This window comes from Lissotriton vulgaris, chromosome 7, assembly GCF_964263255.1.
Source record: "Lissotriton vulgaris chromosome 7, aLisVul1.2, whole genome shotgun sequence".
In the NCBI taxonomy this organism is placed as follows: Eukaryota; Metazoa; Chordata; class Amphibia; order Caudata; family Salamandridae; genus Lissotriton; species Lissotriton vulgaris.
The window spans coordinates 1,389,330,980-1,389,351,675 of NC_141695.1; the positions used below are offsets into that span (position 1 = coordinate 1,389,330,980).

Below are 20,696 nucleotides of genomic sequence, written 5' to 3' on the forward strand. Positions count from 1 at the left end.
AACACCATGCCAGATTGGGCACCAGGTCTCTAGGCGCTTGGAGGACATATTGGGTCTACATCCCTCAGTTTCTGAGGTCCAAGAAATGTTCACCCTCTACCCTAATAGAGAGGTCTTGGCCGATCGTGGCTGAGAGGGGAAGAAGGTAGCAGTGCAAGATGCTTATGGTCCTTCTCTAATAATGGACCAACTTTCTCTCTCTCCTTACCTGTGGTTCTGCCTGGCTACTGGGGCTACCAGTTGTAAGCCTGCAGCCCACAGGGAGTTGGTTTGTTCCTCTCACACATGTAAATGGGTAAGCATTCAAGTGCACACACCTGCCTACGTCCACAGACCCTCGCGCACACACACTTTTGTCAACAAGCTTTTTCGCAATTAAGAGTATCAGGGACCCATGTTGAAATACAAAAGCAGCACACCACGTGACGGCCATCACATAGAGTCCAGCAGCAAATGGGAAACGTTTAACTAGCTGTGGTCCTATTACTTGCGCTCTACCGTGGAACAACTGCTGGATGAATCCTGCTGGAGAATATTGAACCTACAACAAGTCTGAGGTAAATAAAAATTCCACAGGAATATAATCAAACAGGGACCTACAACCCTTCCGAGCCAGATAGGAGTCGAACCTACAATCTTCTGATCCGAAATCAGACGCGTTATCCATTGCGCCACTGGCCCTATGTAGACTTACGCATCCTTTTGTCCTTAAGTGGGCTAGAAAGTGTGTGTATGTGTGTGTGAAGGCACAAGGAAACCCATCTGACCTCCTGGAAGTCTGTTCTGTGAGGTTTTCCCAAGTTTTACAAAGGACTTTAGGAGAAGGAAGCACCTAAAAGCTAGGCGAAATGGTCCTAGATCCAAGGAAATCTTTTAGATCAGGCTCAGTTTCTTAAATAGTTTGCATTAACATAATCAGTTCCAGGTCTGTGTGGGGCTGAGCTTGAGAACTCCTTAGTAAGTAGGCGTTTACAACAATAAGGGGTTTAATATTACAACACAGGTGAACATTCAGACACATTATCATAAGCTCACCTTGTCCAGGGACCCAAGCATGCTGCCTTTCCACTCTCAGAGCCCTTCACCTAACCTACTGTGCAGCTGTTTCACCTTTAATATCACTGTTCCACAGGCAGCGTGACGTCACAATGCTCCTTGTCTGTAGCCCGACCCAGGAGCCTTTGCAAACCTGGTATAATCTACATACTTACGGTGTGTTTAGTCTTGGACCACAAATGCAGTGAAGAATAATGGATTGCTACTCTTCATCCATTTTTGACCATTGGCTCAGATTTGAATGCGTACTGGCCATCTGAGCATCTCTGCCAGGCCACCCTATGTCTAGAGACTGTAGATTTAGAGAGTTTATAAACATTGTCAGTTCATCAATAAAGTGTGCTCGCTTCGGCAGCACATATACTAAAATTGGAACGATACAGAGAAGATTAGCATGGCCCCTGCGCAAGGATGACACGCAAATTCGTGAAGCGTTCCATATTTTTAACAGCTTTCAGGAGAGAAATCTTTTTTGTTTTCAAGACTAATTGAAAAAATAAAGCAGGTCCCAGTGCTGTCCCCGTAATATGTATTTTTCAATTAGTCTCTCCTCAACATTTTTAATGTATTTGCTTTGCAGTAAAGAAGGTGCGCTCTATGTTCAGCTGCATTTAGCAAGGAAGCCTGCAGGACTTCTGGGACTTTTCTTTCTCTTTTTTAGCCTCACTGTCATTATTCTTCACCACCCCCAAATCTATACTGCTGCAGTGTTGTGTTGATTTGTGGGAATCAGGACAAAGAGAAGGGCAGGGCCTATGCAAATGAAGGCCTCAGGGATGTCTGGGAGTGCCTTTTTAGCAGTATTGTTAAAGTCCACCTTGCAACCGGATTGGTCGGGTAAGCTGAAAAACACCATGCCAGATTGGGCACCAGGTCTCTAGGCGCTTGGAGGACATATTGGGTCTACATCCCTCAGTTTCTGAGGTCCAAGAAATGTTCACCCTCTACCCTAATAGAGAGGTCTTGGCCGATCGTGGCTGAGAGGGGAAGAAGGTAGCAGTGCAAGATGCTTATGGTCCTTCTCTAATAATGGACCAACTTTCTCTCTCTCCTTACCTGTGGTTCTGCCTGGCTACTGGGGCTACCAGTTGTAAGCCTGCAGCCCACAGGGAGTTGGTTTGTTCCTCTCACACATGTAAATGGTTAAGCATTCAAGTGCACACACCTGCCTACGTCCACAGACCCTCGCGCACACACACTTTTGTCAACAAGCTTTTTCGCAATTAAGAGTATCAGGGACCCATGTTGAAATACAAAAGCAGCACACCACGTGACGGCCATCACATAGAGTCCAGCAGCAAATGGGAAACGTTTAACTAGCTGTGGTCCTATTACTTGCGCTCTACCGTGGAACAACTGCTGGATGAGTCCTGCTGGAGAATATTGAACCTACAACAAGTCTGAGGTAAATAAAAATTCCACAGGAATATAATCAAACAGGGACCTACAACCCTTCCGAGCCAGATAGGAGTCGAACCTACAATCTTCTGATCCGTAGTCAGACGCGTTATCCATTGCGCCACTGGCCCTATGTAGACTTACGCATCCTTTTGTCCTTAAGTGGGCTAGAAAGTGTGTGTATGTGTGTGTGAAGGCACAAGGGAACCCATCTGACCTCCTGGAAGTCTGTTCTGTGAGGTTTTCCCAAGTTTTACAAAGGACTTTAGGAGAAGGAAGCACCTAAAAGCTAGGCGAAATGGTCCTAGATCCAAGGAAATCTTTTAGATCAGGCTCAGTTTCTTAAATAGTTTGCATTAACATAATCAGTTCCAGGTCTGTGTGGGGCTGAGCTTGAGAACTCCTTAGTAAGTAGGCGTTTACAACAATAAGGGGTTTAATATTACAACACAGGTGAACATTCAGACACATTATCATAAGCTCACCTTGTCCAGGGACCCAAGCATGCTGCCTTTCCACTCTCAGAGCCCTTCACCTAACCTACTGTGCAGCTGTTTCACCTTTAATATCACTGTTCCACAGGCAGCGTGACGTCACAATGCTCCTTGTCTGTAGCCCGACCCAGGAGCCTTTGCAAACCTGGTATAATCTACATACTTACGGTGTGTTTAGTCTTGGACCACAAATGCAGTGAAGAATAATGGATTGCTACTCTTCATCCATTTTTGACCATTGGCTCAGATTTGAATGCGTACTGGCCATCTGAGCATCTCTGCCAGGCCACCCTATGTCTAGAGACTGTAGATTTAGAGAGTTTATAAACATTGTCAGTTCATCAATAAAGTGTGCTCGCTTCGGCAGCTCATATACTAAAATTGGAACGATACAGAGAAGATTAGCATGGCCCCTGCGCAAGGATGACACGCAAATTCGTGAAGCGTTCCATATTTTTAACAGCTTTCAGGAGAGAAATCTTTTTTGTTTTCAAGACTAATTGAAAAAATAAAGCAGGTCCCAGTGCTGTCCCCGTAATATGTATTTTTCAATTAGTCTCTCCTCAACATTTTTAATGTATTTGCTTTGCAGTAAAGAAGGTGCGCTCTATGTTCAGCTGCATTTAGCAAGGAAGCCTGCAGGACTTCTGGGACTTTTCTTTCTCTTTTTTAGCCTCACTGTCATTATTCTTCACCACCCCCAAATCTATACTGCTGCAGTGTTGTGTTGATTTGTGGGAATCAGGACAAAGAGAAGGGCAGGGCCTATGCAAATGAAGGCCTCAGGGATGTCTGGGAGTGCCTTTTTAGCAGTATTGTTAAAGTCCACCTTGCAACCGGATTGGTCGGGTAAGCTGAAAAACACCATGCCAGATTGGGCACCAGGTCTCTAGGCGCTTGGAGGACATATTGGGTCTACATCCCTCAGTTTCTGAGGTCCAAGAAATGTTCACCCTCTACCCTAATAGAGAGGTCTTGGCCGATCGTGGCTGAGAGGGGAAGAAGGTAGCAGTGCAAGATGCTTATGGTCCTTCTCTAATAATGGACCAACTTTCTCTCTCTCCTTACCTGTGGTTCTGCCTGGCTACTGGGGCTACCAGTTGTAAGCCTGCAGCCCACAGGGAGTTGGTTTGTTCCTCTCACACATGTAAATGGGTAAGCATTCAAGTGCACACACCTGCCTACGTCCACAGACCCTCGCGCACACACACTTTTGTCAACAAGCTTTTTCGCAATTAAGAGTATCAGGGACCCATGTTGAAATACAAAAGCAGCACACCACGTGACGGCCATCACATAGAGTCCAGCAGCAAATGGGAAACGTTTAACTAGCTGTGGTCCTATTACTTGCGCTCTACCGTGGAACAACTGCTGGATGAGTCCTGCTGGAGAATATTGAACCTACAACAAGTCTGAGGTAAATAAAAATTCCACAGGAATATAATCAAACAGGGACCTACAACCCTTCCGAGCCAGATAGGAGTCGAACCTACAATCTTCTGATCCGTAGTCAGACGCGTTATCCATTGCGCCACTGGCCCTATGTAGACTTACGCATCCTTTTGTCCTTAAGTGGGCTAGAAAGTGTGTGTATGTGTGTGTGAAGGCACAAGGGAGCCCATCTGACCTCCTGGAAGTCTGTTCTGTGAGGTTTTCCCAAGTTTTACAAAGGACTTTAGGAGAAGGAAGCACCTAAAAGCTAGGCGAAATGGTCCTAGATCCAAGGAAATCTTTTAGATCAGGCTCAGTTTCTTAAATAGTTTGCATTAACATAATCAGTTCCAGGTCTGTGTGGGGCTGAGCTTGAGAACTCCTTAGTAAGTAGGCGTTTACAACAATAAGGGGTTTAATATTACAACACAGGTGAACATTCAGACACATTATCATAAGCTCACCTTGTCCAGGGACCCAAGCATGCTGCCTTTCCACTCTCAGAGCCCTTCACCTAACCTACTGTGCAGCTGTTTCACCTTTAATATCACTGTTCCACAGGCAGCGTGACGTCACAATGCTCCTTGTCTGTAGCCCGACCCAGGAGCCTTTGCAAACCTGGTATAATCTACATACTTACGGTGTGTTTAGTCTTGGACCACAAATGCAGTGAAGAATAATGGATTGCTACTCTTCATACATTTTTGACCATTGGCTCAGATTTGAATGCGTACTGGGCATCTGAGCATCTCTGCCAGGCCACCCTATGTCTAGAGACTGTAGATTTAGAGAGTTTATAAACATTGTCAGTTCATCAATAAAGTGTGCTCGCTCCGGCAGCACATATACTAAAATTGGAACGATACAGAGAAGATTAGCATGGCCCCTGCGCAAGGATGACACGCAAATTCGTGAAGCGTTCCATATTTTTAACAGCTTTCAGGAGAGAAATCTTTTTTGTTTTCAAGACTAATTGAAAAAATAAAGCAGGTCCCAGTGCTGTCCCCGTAATATGTATTTTTCAATTAGTCTCTCCTCAACATTTTTAATGTATTTGCTTTGCAGTAAAGAAGGTGCGCTCTATGTTCAGCTGCATTTAGCAAGGAAGCCTGCAGGACTTCTGGGACTTTTCTTTCTCTTTTTTAGCCTCACTGTCATTATTCTTCACCACCCCCAAATCTATACTGCTGCAGTGTTGTGTTGATTTGTGGGAATCAGGACAAAGAGAAGGGCAGGGCCTATGCAAATGAAGGCCTCAGGGATGTCTGGGAGTGCCTTTTTAGCAGTATTGTTAAAGTCCACCTTGCAACCGGATTGGTCGGGTAAGCTGAAAAACACCATGCCAGATTGGGCACCAGGTCTCTAGGCGCTTGGAGGACATATTGGGTCTACATCCCTCAGTTTCTGAGGTCCAAGAAATGTTCACCCTCTACCCTAATAGAGAGGTCTTGGCCGATCGTGGCTGAGAGGGGAAGAAGGTAGCAGTGCAAGATGCTTATGGTCCTTCTCTAATAATGGACCAACTTTCTCTCTCTCCTTACCTGTGGTTCTGCCTGGCTACTGGGGCTACCAGTTGTAAGCCTGCAGCCCACAGGGAGTTGGTTTGTTCCTCTCACACATGTAAATGGGTAAGCATTCAAGTGCACACACCTGCCTACGTCCACAGACCCTCGCGCACACACACTTTTGTCAACAAGCTTTTTCGCAATTAAGAGTATCAGGGACCCATGTTGAAATACAAAAGCAGCACACCACGTGACGGCCATCACATAGAGTCCAGCAGCAAATGGGAAACGTTTAACTAGCTGTGGTCCTATTACTTGCGCTCTACCGTGGAACAACTGCTGGATGAATCCTGCTGGAGAATATTGAACCTACAACAAGTCTGAGGTAAATAAAAATTCCACAGGAATATAATCAAACAGGGACCTACAACCCTTCCGAGCCAGATAGGAGTCGAACCTACAATCTTCTGATCCGAAATCAGACGCGTTATCCATTGCGCCACTGGCCCTATGTAGACTTACGCATCCTTTTGTCCTTAAGTGGGCTAGAAAGTGTGTGTATGTGTGTGTGAAGGCACAAGGAAACCCATCTGACCTCCTGGAAGTCTGTTCTGTGAGGTTTTCCCAAGTTTTACAAAGGACTTTAGGAGAAGGAAGCACCTAAAAGCTAGGCGAAATGGTCCTAGATCCAAGGAAATCTTTTAGATCAGGCTCAGTTTCTTAAATAGTTTGCATTAACATAATCAGTTCCAGGTCTGTGTGGGGCTGAGCTTGAGAACTCCTTAGTAAGTAGGCGTTTACAACAATAAGGGGTTTAATATTACAACACAGGTGAACATTCAGACACATTATCATAAGCTCACCTTGTCCAGGGACCCAAGCATGCTGCCTTTCCACTCTCAGAGCCCTTCACCTAACCTACTGTGCAGCTGTTTCACCTTTAATATCACTGTTCCACAGGCAGCGTGACGTCACAATGCTCCTTGTCTGTAGCCCGACCCAGGAGCCTTTGCAAACCTGGTATAATCTACATACTTACGGTGTGTTTAGTCTTGGACCACAAATGCAGTGAAGAATAATGGATTGCTACTCTTCATCCATTTTTGACCATTGGCTCAGATTTGAATGCGTACTGGCCATCTGAGCATCTCTGCCAGGCCACCCTATGTCTAGAGACTGTAGATTTAGAGAGTTTATAAACATTGTCAGTTCATCAATAAAGTGTGCTCGCTTCGGCAGCACATATACTAAAATTGGAACGATACAGAGAAGATTAGCATGGCCCCTGCGCAAGGATGACACGCAAATTCGTGAAGCGTTCCATATTTTTAACAGCTTTCAGGAGAGAAATCTTTTTTGTTTTCAAGACTAATTGAAAAAATAAAGCAGGTCCCAGTGCTGTCCCCGTAATATGTATTTTTCAATTAGTCTCTCCTCAACATTTTTAATGTATTTGCTTTGCAGTAAAGAAGGTGCGCTCTATGTTCAGCTGCATTTAGCAAGGAAGCCTGCAGGACTTCTGGGACTTTTCTTTCTCTTTTTTAGCCTCACTGTCATTATTCTTCACCACCCCCAAATCTATACTGCTGCAGTGTTGTGTTGATTTGTGGGAATCAGGACAAAGAGAAGGGCAGGGCCTATGCAAATGAAGGCCTCAGGGATGTCTGGGAGTGCCTTTTTAGCAGTATTGTTAAAGTCCACCTTGCAACCGGATTGGTCGGGTAAGCTGAAAAACACCATGCCAGATTGGGCACCAGGTCTCTAGGCGCTTGGAGGACATATTGGGTCTACATCCCTCAGTTTCTGAGGTCCAAGAAATGTTCACCCTCTACCCTAATAGAGAGGTCTTGGCCGATCGTGGCTGAGAGGGGAAGAAGGTAGCAGTGCAAGATGCTTATGGTCCTTCTCTAATAATGGACCAACTTTCTCTCTCTCCTTACCTGTGGTTCTGCCTGGCTACTGGGGCTACCAGTTGTAAGCCTGCAGCCCACAGGGAGTTGGTTTGTTCCTCTCACACATGTAAATGGTTAAGCATTCAAGTGCACACACCTGCCTACGTCCACAGACCCTCGCGCACACACACTTTTGTCAACAAGCTTTTTCGCAATTAAGAGTATCAGGGACCCATGTTGAAATACAAAAGCAGCACACCACGTGACGGCCATCACATAGAGTCCAGCAGCAAATGGGAAACGTTTAACTAGCTGTGGTCCTATTACTTGCGCTCTACCGTGGAACAACTGCTGGATGAGTCCTGCTGGAGAATATTGAACCTACAACAAGTCTGAGGTAAATAAAAATTCCACAGGAATATAATCAAACAGGGACCTACAACCCTTCCGAGCCAGATAGGAGTCGAACCTACAATCTTCTGATCCGTAGTCAGACGCGTTATCCATTGCGCCACTGGCCCTATGTAGACTTACGCATCCTTTTGTCCTTAAGTGGGCTAGAAAGTGTGTGTATGTGTGTGTGAAGGCACAAGGGAACCCATCTGACCTCCTGGAAGTCTGTTCTGTGAGGTTTTCCCAAGTTTTACAAAGGACTTTAGGAGAAGGAAGCACCTAAAAGCTAGGCGAAATGGTCCTAGATCCAAGGAAATCTTTTAGATCAGGCTCAGTTTCTTAAATAGTTTGCATTAACATAATCAGTTCCAGGTCTGTGTGGGGCTGAGCTTGAGAACTCCTTAGTAAGTAGGCGTTTACAACAATAAGGGGTTTAATATTACAACACAGGTGAACATTCAGACACATTATCATAAGCTCACCTTGTCCAGGGACCCAAGCATGCTGCCTTTCCACTCTCAGAGCCCTTCACCTAACCTACTGTGCAGCTGTTTCACCTTTAATATCACTGTTCCACAGGCAGCGTGACGTCACAATGCTCCTTGTCTGTAGCCCGACCCAGGAGCCTTTGCAAACCTGGTATAATCTACATACTTACGGTGTGTTTAGTCTTGGACCACAAATGCAGTGAAGAATAATGGATTGCTACTCTTCATCCATTTTTGACCATTGGCTCAGATTTGAATGCGTACTGGCCATCTGAGCATCTCTGCCAGGCCACCCTATGTCTAGAGACTGTAGATTTAGAGAGTTTATAAACATTGTCAGTTCATCAATAAAGTGTGCTCGCTTCGGCAGCTCATATACTAAAATTGGAACGATACAGAGAAGATTAGCATGGCCCCTGCGCAAGGATGACACGCAAATTCGTGAAGCGTTCCATATTTTTAACAGCTTTCAGGAGAGAAATCTTTTTTGTTTTCAAGACTAATTGAAAAAATAAAGCAGGTCCCAGTGCTGTCCCCGTAATATGTATTTTTCAATTAGTCTCTCCTCAACATTTTTAATGTATTTGCTTTGCAGTAAAGAAGGTGCGCTCTATGTTCAGCTGCATTTAGCAAGGAAGCCTGCAGGACTTCTGGGACTTTTCTTTCTCTTTTTTAGCCTCACTGTCATTATTCTTCACCACCCCCGAATCTATACTGCTGCAGTGTTGTGTTGATTTGTGGGAATCAGGACAAAGAGAAGGGCAGGGCCTATGCAAATGAAGGCCTCAGGGATGTCTGGGAGTGCCTTTTTAGCAGTATTGTTAAAGTCCACCTTGCAACCGGATTGGTCGGGTAAGCTGAAAAACACCATGCCAGATTGGGCACCAGGTCTCTAGGCGCTTGGAGGACATATTGGGTCTACATCCCTCAGTTTCTGAGGTCCAAGAAATGTTCACCCTCTACCCTAATAGAGAGGTCTTGGCCGATCGTGGCTGAGAGGGGAAGAAGGTAGCAGTGCAAGATGCTTATGGTCCTTCTCTAATAATGGACCAACTTTCTCTCTCTCCTTACCTGTGGTTCTGCCTGGCTACTGGGGCTACCAGTTGTAAGCCTGCAGCCCACAGGGAGTTGGTTTGTTCCTCTCACACATGTAAATGGGTAAGCATTCAAGTGCACACACCTGCCTACGTCCACAGACCCTCGCGCACACACACTTTTGTCAACAAGCTTTTTCGCAATTAAGAGTATCAGGGACCCATGTTGAAATACAAAAGCAGCACACCACGTGACGGCCATCACATAGAGTCCAGCAGCAAATGGGAAACGTTTAACTAGCTGTGGTCCTATTACTTGCGCTCTACCGTGGAACAACTGCTGGATGAATCCTGCTGGAGAATATTGAACCTACAACAAGTCTGAGGTAAATAAAAATTCCACAGGAATATAATCAAACAGGGACCTACAACCCTTCCGAGCCAGATAGGAGTCGAACCTACAATCTTCTGATCCGTAGTCAGACGCGTTATCCATTGCGCCACTGGCCCTATGTAGACTTACGCATCCTTTTGTCCTTAAGTGGGCTAGAAAGTGTGTGTATGTGTGTGTGAAGGCACAAGGAAACCCATCTGACCTCCTGGAAGTCTGTTCTGTGAGGTTTTCCCAAGTTTTACAAAGGACTTTAGGAGAAGGAAGCACCTAAAAGCTAGGCGAAATGGTCCTAGATCCAAGGAAATCTTTTAGATCAGGCTCAGTTTCTTAAATAGTTTGCATTAACATAATCAGTTCCAGGTCTGTGTGGGGCTGAGCTTGAGAACTCCTTAGTAAGTAGGCGTTTACAACAATAAGGGGTTTAATATTACAACACAGGTGAACATTCAGACACATTATCATAAGCTCACCTTGTCCAGGGACCCAAGCATGCTGCCTTTCCACTCTCAGAGCCCTTCACCTAACCTACTGTGCAGCTGTTTCACCTTTAATATCACTGTTCCACAGGCAGCGTGACGTCACAATGCTCCTTGTCTGTAGCCCGACCCAGGAGCCTTTGCAAACCTGGTATAATCTACATACTTACGGTGTGTTTAGTCTTGGACCACAAATGCAGTGAAGAATAATGGATTGCTACTCTTCATCCATTTTTGACCATTGGCTCAGATTTGAATGCGTACTGGCCATCTGAGCATCTCTGCCAGGCCACCCTATGTCTAGAGACTGTAGATTTAGAGAGTTTATAAACATTGTCAGTTCATCAATAAAGTGTGCTCGCTTCGGCAGCACATATACTAAAATTGGAACGATACAGAGAAGATTAGCATGGCCCCTGCGCAAGGATGACACGCAAATTCGTGAAGCGTTCCATATTTTTAACAGCTTTCAGGAGAGAAATCTTTTTTGTTTTCAAGACTAATTGAAAAAATAAAGCAGGTCCCAGTGCTGTCCCCGTAATATGTATTTTTCAATTAGTCTCTCCTCAACATTTTTAATGTATTTGCTTTGCAGTAAAGAAGGTGCGCTCTATGTTCAGCTGCATTTAGCAAGGAAGCCTGCAGGACTTCTGGGACTTTTCTTTCTCTTTTTTAGCCTCACTGTCATTATTCTTCACCACCCCCAAATCTATACTGCTGCAGTGTTGTGTTGATTTGTGGGAATCAGGACAAAGAGAAGGGCAGGGCCTATGCAAATGAAGGCCTCAGGGATGTCTGGGAGTGCCTTTTTAGCAGTATTGTTAAAGTCCACCTTGCAACCGGATTGGTCGGGTAAGCTGAAAAACACCATGCCAGATTGGGCACCAGGTCTCTAGGCGCTTGGAGGACATATTGGGTCTACATCCCTCAGTTTCTGAGGTCCAAGAAATGTTCACCCTCTACCCTAATAGAGAGGTCTTGGCCGATCGTGGCTGAGAGGGGAAGAAGGTAGCAGTGCAAGATGCTTATGGTCCTTCTCTAATAATGGACCAACTTTCTCTCTCTCCTTACCTGTGGTTCTGCCTGGCTACTGGGGCTACCAGTTGTAAGCCTGCAGCCCACAGGGAGTTGGTTTGTTCCTCTCACACATGTAAATGGGTAAGCATTCAAGTGCACACACCTGCCTACGTCCACAGACCCTCGCGCACACACACTTTTGTCAACAAGCTTTTTCGCAATTAAGAGTATCAGGGACCCATGTTGAAATACAAAAGCAGCACACCACGTGACGGCCATCACATAGAGTCCAGCAGCAAATGGGAAACGTTTAACTAGCTGTGGTCCTATTACTTGCGCTCTACCGTGGAACAACTGCTGGATGAGTCCTGCTGGAGAATATTGAACCTACAACAAGTCTGAGGTAAATAAAAATTCCACAGGAATATAATCAAACAGGGACCTACAACCCTTCCGAGCCAGATAGGAGTCGAACCTACAATCTTCTGATCCGTAGTCAGACGCGTTATCCATTGCACCACTGGCCCTATGTAGACTTACGCATCCTTTTGTCCTTAAGTGGGCTAGAAAGTGTGTGTATGTGTGTGTGAAGGCACAAGGGAACCCATCTGACCTCCTGGAAGTCTGTTCTGTGAGGTTTTCCCAAGTTTTACAAAGGACTTTAGGAGAAGGAAGCACCTAAAAGCTAGGCGAAATGGTCCTAGATCCAAGGAAATCTTTTAGATCAGGCTCAGTTTCTTAAATAGTTTGCATTAACATAATCAGTTCCAGGTCTGTGTGGGGCTGAGCTTGAGAACTCCTTAGTAAGTAGGCGTTTACAACAATAAGGGGTTTAATATTACAACACAGGTGAACATTCAGACACATTATCATAAGCTCACCTTGTCCAGGGACCCAAGCATGCTGCCTTTCCACTCTCAGAGCCCTTCACCTAACCTACTGTGCAGCTGTTTCACCTTTAATATCACTGTTCCACAGGCAGCGTGACGTCACAATGCTCCTTGTCTGTAGCCCGACCCAGGAGCCTTTGCAAACCTGGTATAATCTACATACTTACGGTGTGTTTAGTCTTGGACCACAAATGCAGTGAAGAATAATGGATTGCTACTCTTCATCCATTTTTGACCATTGGCTCAGATTTGAATGCGTACTGGCCATCTGAGCATCTCTGCCAGGCCACCCTATGTCTAGAGACTGTAGATTTAGAGAGTTTATAAACATTGTCAGTTCATCAATAAAGTGTGCTCGCTTCGGCAGCACATATACTAAAATTGGAACGATACAGAGAAGATTAGCATGGCCCCTGCGCAAGGATGACACGCAAATTCGTGAAGCGTTCCATATTTTTAACAGCTTTCAGGAGAGAAATCTTTTTTGTTTTCAAGACTAATTGAAAAAATAAAGCAGGTCCCAGTGCTGTCCCCGTAATATGTATTTTTCAATTAGTCTCTCCTCAACATTTTTAATGTATTTGCTTTGCAGTAAAGAAGGTGCGCTCTATGTTCAGCTGCATTTAGCAAGGAAGCCTGCAGGACTTCTGGGACTTTTCTTTCTCTTTTTTAGCCTCACTGTCATTATTCTTCACCACCCCCAAATCTATACTGCTGCAGTGTTGTGTTGATTTGTGGGAATCAGGACAAAGAGAAGGGCAGGGCCTATGCAAATGAAGGCCTCAGGGATGTCTGGGAGTGCCTTTTTAGCAGTATTGTTAAAGTCCACCTTGCAACCGGATTGGTCGGGTAAGCTGAAAAACACCATGCCAGATTGGGCACCAGGTCTCTAGGCGCTTGGAGGACATATTGGGTCTACATCCCTCAGTTTCTGAGGTCCAAGAAATGTTCACCCTCTACCCTAATAGAGAGGTCTTGGCCGATCGTGGCTGAGAGGGGAAGAAGGTAGCAGTGCAAGATGCTTATGGTCCTTCTCTAATAATGGACCAACTTTCTCTCTCTCCTTACCTGTGGTTCTGCCTGGCTACTGGGGCTACCAGTTGTAAGCCTGCAGCCCACAGGGAGTTGGTTTGTTCCTCTCACACATGTAAATGGGTAAGCATTCAAGTGCACACACCTGCCTACGTCCACAGACCCTCGCGCACACACACTTTTGTCAACAAGCTTTTTCGCAATTAAGAGTATCAGGGACCCATGTTGAAATACAAAAGCAGCACACCACGTGACGGCCATCACATAGAGTCCAGCAGCAAATGGGAAACGTTTAACTAGCTGTGGTCCTATTACTTGCGCTCTACCGTGGAACAACTGCTGGATGAGTCCTGCTGGAGAATATTGAACCTACAACAAGTCTGAGGTAAATAAAAATTCCACAGGAATATAATCAAACAGGGACCTACAACCCTTCCGAGCCAGATAGGAGTCGAACCTACAATCTTCTGATCCGTAGTCAGACGCGTTATCCATTGCGCCACTGGCCCTATGTAGACTTACGCATCCTTTTGTCCTTAAGTGGGCTAGAAAGTGTGTGTATGTGTGTGTGAAGGCACAAGGGAACCCATCTGACCTCCTGGAAGTCTGTTCTGTGAGGTTTTCCCAAGTTTTACAAAGGACTTTAGGAGAAGGAAGCACCTAAAAGCTAGGCGAAATGGTCCTAGATCCAAGGAAATCTTTTAGATCAGGCTCAGTTTCTTAAATAGTTTGCATTAACATAATCAGTTCCAGGTCTGTGTGGGGCTGAGCTTGAGAACTCCTTAGTAAGTAGGCGTTTACAACAATAAGGGGTTTAATATTACAACACAGGTGAACATTCAGACACATTATCATAAGCTCACCTTGTCCAGGGACCCAAGCATGCTGCCTTTCCACTCTCAGAGCCCTTCACCTAACCTACTGTGCAGCTGTTTCACCTTTAATATCACTGTTCCACAGGCAGTGTGACGTCACAATGCTCCTTGTCTGTAGCCCGACCCAGGAGCCTTTGCAAACCTGGTATAATCTACATACTTACGGTGTGTTTAGTCTTGGACCACAAATGCAGTGAAGAATAATGGATTGCTACTCTTCATCCATTTTTGACCATTGGCTCAGATTTGAATGCGTACTGGCCATCTGAGCATCTCTGCCAGGCCACCCTATGTCTAGAGACTGTAGATTTAGAGAGTTTATAAACATTGTCAGTTCATCAATAAAGTGTGCTCGCTTCGGCAGCACATATACTAAAATTGGAACGATACAGAGAAGATTAGCATGGCCCCTGCGCAAGGATGACACGCAAATTCGTGAAGCGTTCCATATTTTTAACAGCTTTCAGGAGAGAAATCTTTTTTGTTTTCAAGACTAATTGAAAAAATAAAGCAGGTCCCAGTGCTGTCCCCGTAATATGTATTTTTCAATTAGTCTCTCCTCAACATTTTTAATGTATTTGCTTTGCAGTAAAGAAGGTGCGCTCTATGTTCAGCTGCATTTAGCAAGGAAGCCTGCAGGACTTCTGGGACTTTTCTTTCTCTTTTTTAGCCTCACTGTCATTATTCTTCACCACCCCCAAATCTATACTGCTGCAGTGTTGTGTTGATTTGTGGGAATCAGGACAAAGAGAAGGGCAGGGCCTATGCAAATGAAGGCCTCAGGGATGTCTGGGAGTGCCTTTTTAGCAGTATTGTTAAAGTCCACCTTGCAACCGGATTGGTCGGGTAAGCTGAAAAACACCATGCCAGATTGGGCACCAGGTCTCTAGGCGCTTGGAGGACATATTGGGTCTACATCCCTCAGTTTCTGAGGTCCAAGAAATGTTCACCCTCTACCCTAATAGAGAGGTCTTGGCCGATCGTGGCTGAGAGGGGAAGAAGGTAGCAGTGCAAGATGCTTATGGTCCTTCTCTAATAATGGACCAACTTTCTCTCTCTTCTTACCTGTGGTTCTGCCTGGCTACTGGGGCTACCAGTTGTAAGCCTGCAGCCCACAGGGAGTTGGTTTGTTCCTCTCACACATGTAAATGGGTAAGCATTCAAGTGCACACACCTGCCTACGTCCACAGACCCTCGCGCACACACACTTTTGTCAACAAGCTTTTTCGCAATTAAGAGTATCAGGGACCCATGTTGAAATACAAAAGCAGCACACCACGTGACGGCCATCACATAGAGTCCAGCAGCAAATGGGAAACGTTTAACTAGCTGTGGTCCTATTACTTGCGCTCTACCGTGGAACAACTGCTGGATGAATCCTGCTGGAGAATATTGAACCTACAACAAGTCTGAGGTAAATAAAAATTCCACAGGAATATAATCAAACAGGGACCTACAACCCTTCCGAGCCAGATAGGAGTCGAACCTACAATCTTCTGATCCGTAGTCAGACGCGTTATCCATTGCGCCACTGGCCCTATGTAGACTTACGCATCCTTTTGTCCTTAAGTGGGCTAGAAAGTGTGTGTATGTGTGTGTGAAGGCACAAGGAAACCCATCTGACCTCCTGGAAGTCTGTTCTGTGAGGTTTTCCCAAGTTTTACAAAGGACTTTAGGAGAAGGAAGCACCTAAAAGCTAGGCGAAATGGTCCTAGATCCAAGGAAATCTTTTAGATCAGGCTCAGTTTCTTAAATAGTTTGCATTAACATAATCAGTTCCAGGTCTGTGTGGGGCTGAGCTTGAGAACTCCTTAGTAAGTAGGCGTTTACAACAATAAGGGGTTTAATATTACAACACAGGTGAACATTCAGACACATTATCATAAGCTCACCTTGTCCAGGGACCCAAGCATGCTGCCTTTCCACTCTCAGAGCCCTTCACCTAACCTACTGTGCAGCTGTTTCACCTTTAATATCACTGTTCCACAGGCAGCGTGACGTCACAATGCTCCTTGTCTGTAGCCCGACCCAGGAGCCTTTGCAAACCTGGTATAATCTACATACTTACGGTGTGTTTAGTCTTGGACCACAAATGCAGTGAAGAATAATGGATTGCTACTCTTCATCCATTTTTGACCATTGGCTCAGATTTGAATGCGTACTGGCCATCTGAGCATCTCTGCCAGGCCACCCTATGTCTAGAGACTGTAGATTTAGAGAGTTTATAAACATTGTCAGTTCATCAATAAAGTGTGCTCGCTTCGGCAGCACATATACTAAAATTGGAACGATACAGAGAAGATTAGCATGGCCCCTGCGCAAGGATGACACGCAAATTCGTGAAGCGTTCCATATTTTTAACAGCTTTCAGGAGAGAAATCTTTTTTGTTTTCAAGACTAATTGAAAAAATAAAGCAGGTCCCAGTGCTGTCCCCGTAATATGTATTTTTCAATTAGTCTCTCCTCAACATTTTTAATGTATTTGCTTTGCAGTAAAGAAGGTGCGCTCTATGTTCAGCTGCATTTAGCAAGGAAGCCTGCAGGACTTCTGGGACTTTTCTTTCTCTTTTTTAGCCTCACTGTCATTATTCTTCACCACCCCCAAATCTATACTGCTGCAGTGTTGTGTTGATTTGTGGGAATCAGGACAAAGAGAAGGGCAGGGCCTATGCAAATGAAGGCCTCAGGGATGTCTGGGAGTGCCTTTTTAGCAGTATTGTTAAAGTCCACCTTGCAACCGGATTGGTCGGGTAAGCTGAAAAACACCATGCCAGATTGGGCACCAGGTCTCTAGGCGCTTGGAGGACATATTGGGTCTACATCCCTCAGTTTCTGAGGTCCAAGAAATGTTCACCCTCTACCCTAATAGAGAGGTCTTGGCCGATCGTGGCTGAGAGGGGAAGAAGGTAGCAGTGCAAGATGCTTATGGTCCTTCTCTAATAATGGACCAACTTTCTCTCTCTCCTTACCTGTGGTTCTGCCTGGCTACTGGGGCTACCAGTTGTAAGCCTGCAGCCCACAGGGAGTTGGTTTGTTCCTCTCACACATGTAAATGGGTAAGCATTCAAGTGCACACACCTGCCTACGTCCACAGACCCTCGCGCACACACACTTTTGTCAACAAGCTTTTTCGCAATTAAGAGTATCAGGGACCCATGTTGAAATACAAAAGCAGCACACCACGTGACGGCCATCACATAGAGTCCAGCAGCAAATGGGAAACGTTTAACTAGCTGTGGTCCTATTACTTGCGCTCTACCGTGGAACAACTGCTGGATGAGTCCTGCTGGAGAATATTGAACCTACAACAAGTCTGAGGTAAATAAAAATTCCACAGGAATATAATCAAACAGGGACCTACAACCCTTCCGAGCCAGATAGGAGTCGAACCTACAATCTTCTGATCCGTAGTCAGACGCGTTATCCATTGCGCCACTGGCCCTATGTAGACTTACGCATCCTTTTGTCCTTAAGTGGGCTAGAAAGTGTGTGTATGTGTGTGTGAAGGCACAAGGGAACCCATCTGACCTCCTGGAAGTCTGTTCTGTGAGGTTTTCCCAAGTTTTACAAAGGACTTTAGGAGAAGGAAGCACCTAAAAGCTAGGCGAAATGGTCCTAGATCCAAGGAAATCTTTTAGATCAGGCTCAGTTTCTTAAATAGTTTGCATTAACATAATCAGTTCCAGGTCTGTGTGGGGCTGAGCTTGAGAACTCCTTAGTAAGTAGGCGTTTACAACAATAAGGGGTTTAATATTACAACACAGGTGAACATTCAGACACATTATCATAAGCTCACCTTGTCCAGGGACCCAAGCATGCTGCCTTTCCACTCTCAGAGCCCTTCACCTAACCTACTGTGCAGCTGTTTCACCTTTAATATCACTGTTCCACAGGCAGCGTGACGTCACAATGCTCCTTGTCTGTAGCCCGACCCAGGAGCCTTTGCAAACCTGGTATAATCTACATACTTACGGTGTGTTTAGTCTTGGACCACAAATGCAGTGAAGAATAATGGATTGCTACTCTTCATCCATTTTTGACCATTGGCTCAGATTTGAATGCGTACTGGCCATCTGAGCATCTCTGCCAGGCCACCCTATGTCTAGAGACTGTAGATTTAGAGAGTTTATAAACATTGTCAGTTCATCAATAAAGTGTGCTCGCTTCGGCAGCACATATACTAAAATTGGAACGATACAGAGAAGATTAGCATGGCCCCTGCGCAAGGATGACACGCAAATTCGTGAAGCGTTCCATATTTTTAACAGCTTTCAGGAGAGAAATCTTTTTTGTTTTCAAGACTAATTGAAAAAATAAAGCAGGTCCCAGTGCTGTCCCCGTAATATGTATTTTTCAATTAGTCTCTCCTCAACATTTTTAATGTATTTGCTTTGCAGTAAAGAAGGTGCGCTCTATGTTCAGCTGCATTTAGCAAGGAAGCCTGCAGGACTTCTGGGACTTTTCTTTCTCTTTTTTAGCCTCACTGTCATTATTCTTCACCACCCCCAAATCTATACTGCTGCAGTGTTGTGTTGATTTGTGGGAATCAGGACAAAGAGAAGGGCAGGGCCTATGCAAATGAAGGCCTCAGGGATGTCTGGGAGTGCCTTTTTAGCAGTATTGTTAAAGTCCACCTTGCAACCGGATTGGTCGGGTAAGCTGAAAAACACCATGCCAGATTGGGCACCAGGTCTCTAGGCGCTTGGAGGACATATTGGGTCTACATCCCTCAGTTTCTGAGGTCCAAGAAATGTTCACCCTCTACCCTAATAGAGAGGTCTTGGCCGATCGTGGCTGAGAGGGGAAGAAGGTAGCAGTGCAAGATGCTTATGGTCCTTCTCTAATAATGGACCAACTTTCTCTCTCTCCTTACCTGTGGTTCTGCCTGGCTACTGGGGCTACCAGTTGTAAGCCTGCAGCCCACAGGGAGTTGGTTTGTTCCTCTCACACATGTAAATGGGTAAGCATTCAAGTGCACACACCTGCCTACGTCCACAGACCCTCGCGCACACACACTTTTGTCAACAAGCTTTTTCGCAATTAAGAGTATCAGGGACCCATGTTGAAATACAAAAGCAGCACACCACGTGACGGCCATCACATAGAGTCCAGCAGCAAATGGGAAACGTTTAACTAGCTGTGGTCCTATTACTTGCGCTCTACCGTGGAACAACTGCTGGATGAGTCCTGCTGGAGAATATTGAACCTACAACAAGTCTGAGGTAAATAAAAATTCCACAGGAATATAATCAAACAGGGACCTACAACCCTTCCGAGCCAGATAGGAGTCGAACCTACAATCTTCTGATCCGTAGTCAGACGCGTTATCCATTGCGCCACTGGCCCTATGTAGACTTACGCATCCTTTTGTCCTTAAGTGGGCTAGAAAGTGTGTGTATGTGTGTGTGAAGGCACAAGGGAACCCATCTGACCTCCTGGAAGTCTGTTCTGTGAGGTTTTCCCAAGTTTTACAAAGGACTTTAGGAGAAGGAAGCACCTAAAAGCTAGGCGAAATGGTCCTAGATCCAAGGAAATCTTTTAGATCAGGCTCAGTTTCTTAAATAGTTTGCATTAACATAATCAGTTCCAGGTCTGTGTGGGGCTGAGCTTGAGAACTCCTTAGTAAGTAGGCGTTTACAACAATAAGGGGTTTAATATTACAACACAGGTGAACATTCAGACACATTATCATAAGCTCACCTTGTCCAGGGACCCAAGCATGCTGCCTTTCCACTCTCAGAGCCCTTCACCTAACCTACTGTGCAGCTGTTTCACCTTTAATATCACTGTTCCACAGGCAGTGTGACGTCACAATGCTCCTTGTCTGTAGCCCGACCCAGGAGCCTTTGCAAACCTGGTATAATCTACATACTTACGGTGTGTTTAGTCTTGGACCACAAATGCAGTGAAGAATAATGGATTGCTACTCTTCATCCATTTTTGACCATTGGCTCAGATTTGAATGCGTACTGGCCATCTGAGCATCTCTGCCAGGCCACCCTATGTCTAGAGACTGTAGATTTAGAGAGTTTATAAACATTGTCAGTTCATCAATAAAGTGTGCTCGCTTCGGCAGCACATATACTAAAATTGGAACGATACAGAGAAGATTAGCATGGCCCCTGCGCAAGGATGACACGCAAATTCGTGAAGCGTTCCATATTTTTAACAGCTTTCAGGAGAGAAATCTTTTTTGTTTTCAAGACTAATTGAAAAAATAAAGCAGGTCCCAGTGCTGTCCCCGTAATATGTATTTTTCAATTAGTCTCTCCTCAACATTTTTAATGTATTTGCTTTGCAGTAAAGAAGGTGCGCTCTATG

General features: G+C 45.2%; 21 non-coding genes across 21 annotated transcripts; 11 read left to right on the plus strand and 10 right to left on the minus strand.

Annotated features, from left to right (window-relative positions):
* Positions 1–608: 608 nt before the first annotated feature.
* TRNAR-UCG (transfer RNA arginine (anticodon UCG)) lies at positions 609–681 on the minus strand. Its single transcript has one exon. It is a non-coding gene; the product is annotated as a tRNA-Arg (tRNA).
* Positions 682–1,395: 714 nt separating this feature from the next.
* Positions 1,396–1,502, plus strand: LOC147703983 (U6 spliceosomal RNA). The gene has a single exon (XR_015298535.1). It is a non-coding gene; the product is annotated as a U6 spliceosomal RNA (small nuclear RNA).
* Positions 1,503–2,512: 1,010 nt separating this feature from the next.
* TRNAR-ACG (transfer RNA arginine (anticodon ACG)) lies at positions 2,513–2,585 on the minus strand. Its single transcript has one exon. It is a non-coding gene; the product is annotated as a tRNA-Arg (tRNA).
* A 714-nt stretch (positions 2,586–3,299) lies between these two features.
* Positions 3,300–3,406, plus strand: LOC147703985 (U6 spliceosomal RNA). The gene has a single exon (XR_015298354.1). It is a non-coding gene; the product is annotated as a U6 spliceosomal RNA (small nuclear RNA).
* A 1,010-nt stretch (positions 3,407–4,416) lies between these two features.
* TRNAR-ACG (transfer RNA arginine (anticodon ACG)) lies at positions 4,417–4,489 on the minus strand. The gene has a single exon. It is a non-coding gene; the product is annotated as a tRNA-Arg (tRNA).
* A 714-nt stretch (positions 4,490–5,203) lies between these two features.
* On the plus strand, positions 5,204–5,310 carry LOC147703987 (U6 spliceosomal RNA). The gene has a single exon (XR_015298328.1). It is a non-coding gene; the product is annotated as a U6 spliceosomal RNA (small nuclear RNA).
* A 1,010-nt stretch (positions 5,311–6,320) lies between these two features.
* On the minus strand, positions 6,321–6,393 carry TRNAR-UCG (transfer RNA arginine (anticodon UCG)). The gene has a single exon. It is a non-coding gene; the product is annotated as a tRNA-Arg (tRNA).
* A 714-nt stretch (positions 6,394–7,107) lies between these two features.
* Positions 7,108–7,214, plus strand: LOC147703989 (U6 spliceosomal RNA). Its single transcript, XR_015298536.1, has one exon. It is a non-coding gene; the product is annotated as a U6 spliceosomal RNA (small nuclear RNA).
* Positions 7,215–8,224: 1,010 nt separating this feature from the next.
* On the minus strand, positions 8,225–8,297 carry TRNAR-ACG (transfer RNA arginine (anticodon ACG)). Its single transcript has one exon. It is a non-coding gene; the product is annotated as a tRNA-Arg (tRNA).
* A 714-nt stretch (positions 8,298–9,011) lies between these two features.
* LOC147703991 (U6 spliceosomal RNA) lies at positions 9,012–9,118 on the plus strand. The gene has a single exon (XR_015298355.1). It is a non-coding gene; the product is annotated as a U6 spliceosomal RNA (small nuclear RNA).
* A 1,010-nt stretch (positions 9,119–10,128) lies between these two features.
* Positions 10,129–10,201, minus strand: TRNAR-ACG (transfer RNA arginine (anticodon ACG)). The gene has a single exon. It is a non-coding gene; the product is annotated as a tRNA-Arg (tRNA).
* A 714-nt stretch (positions 10,202–10,915) lies between these two features.
* Positions 10,916–11,022, plus strand: LOC147703993 (U6 spliceosomal RNA). Its single transcript, XR_015298542.1, has one exon. It is a non-coding gene; the product is annotated as a U6 spliceosomal RNA (small nuclear RNA).
* A 1,797-nt stretch (positions 11,023–12,819) lies between these two features.
* Positions 12,820–12,926, plus strand: LOC147703994 (U6 spliceosomal RNA). Its single transcript, XR_015298552.1, has one exon. It is a non-coding gene; the product is annotated as a U6 spliceosomal RNA (small nuclear RNA).
* Positions 12,927–13,936: 1,010 nt separating this feature from the next.
* TRNAR-ACG (transfer RNA arginine (anticodon ACG)) lies at positions 13,937–14,009 on the minus strand. Its single transcript has one exon. It is a non-coding gene; the product is annotated as a tRNA-Arg (tRNA).
* Positions 14,010–14,723: 714 nt separating this feature from the next.
* Positions 14,724–14,830, plus strand: LOC147703996 (U6 spliceosomal RNA). Its single transcript, XR_015298563.1, has one exon. It is a non-coding gene; the product is annotated as a U6 spliceosomal RNA (small nuclear RNA).
* Positions 14,831–15,840: 1,010 nt separating this feature from the next.
* Positions 15,841–15,913, minus strand: TRNAR-ACG (transfer RNA arginine (anticodon ACG)). The gene has a single exon. It is a non-coding gene; the product is annotated as a tRNA-Arg (tRNA).
* A 714-nt stretch (positions 15,914–16,627) lies between these two features.
* On the plus strand, positions 16,628–16,734 carry LOC147703998 (U6 spliceosomal RNA). Its single transcript, XR_015298574.1, has one exon. It is a non-coding gene; the product is annotated as a U6 spliceosomal RNA (small nuclear RNA).
* A 1,010-nt stretch (positions 16,735–17,744) lies between these two features.
* Positions 17,745–17,817, minus strand: TRNAR-ACG (transfer RNA arginine (anticodon ACG)). Its single transcript has one exon. It is a non-coding gene; the product is annotated as a tRNA-Arg (tRNA).
* A 714-nt stretch (positions 17,818–18,531) lies between these two features.
* On the plus strand, positions 18,532–18,638 carry LOC147704000 (U6 spliceosomal RNA). Its single transcript, XR_015298585.1, has one exon. It is a non-coding gene; the product is annotated as a U6 spliceosomal RNA (small nuclear RNA).
* Positions 18,639–19,648: 1,010 nt separating this feature from the next.
* Positions 19,649–19,721, minus strand: TRNAR-ACG (transfer RNA arginine (anticodon ACG)). The gene has a single exon. It is a non-coding gene; the product is annotated as a tRNA-Arg (tRNA).
* A 714-nt stretch (positions 19,722–20,435) lies between these two features.
* On the plus strand, positions 20,436–20,542 carry LOC147704002 (U6 spliceosomal RNA). The gene has a single exon (XR_015298597.1). It is a non-coding gene; the product is annotated as a U6 spliceosomal RNA (small nuclear RNA).
* Positions 20,543–20,696: the final 154 nt, after the last annotated feature.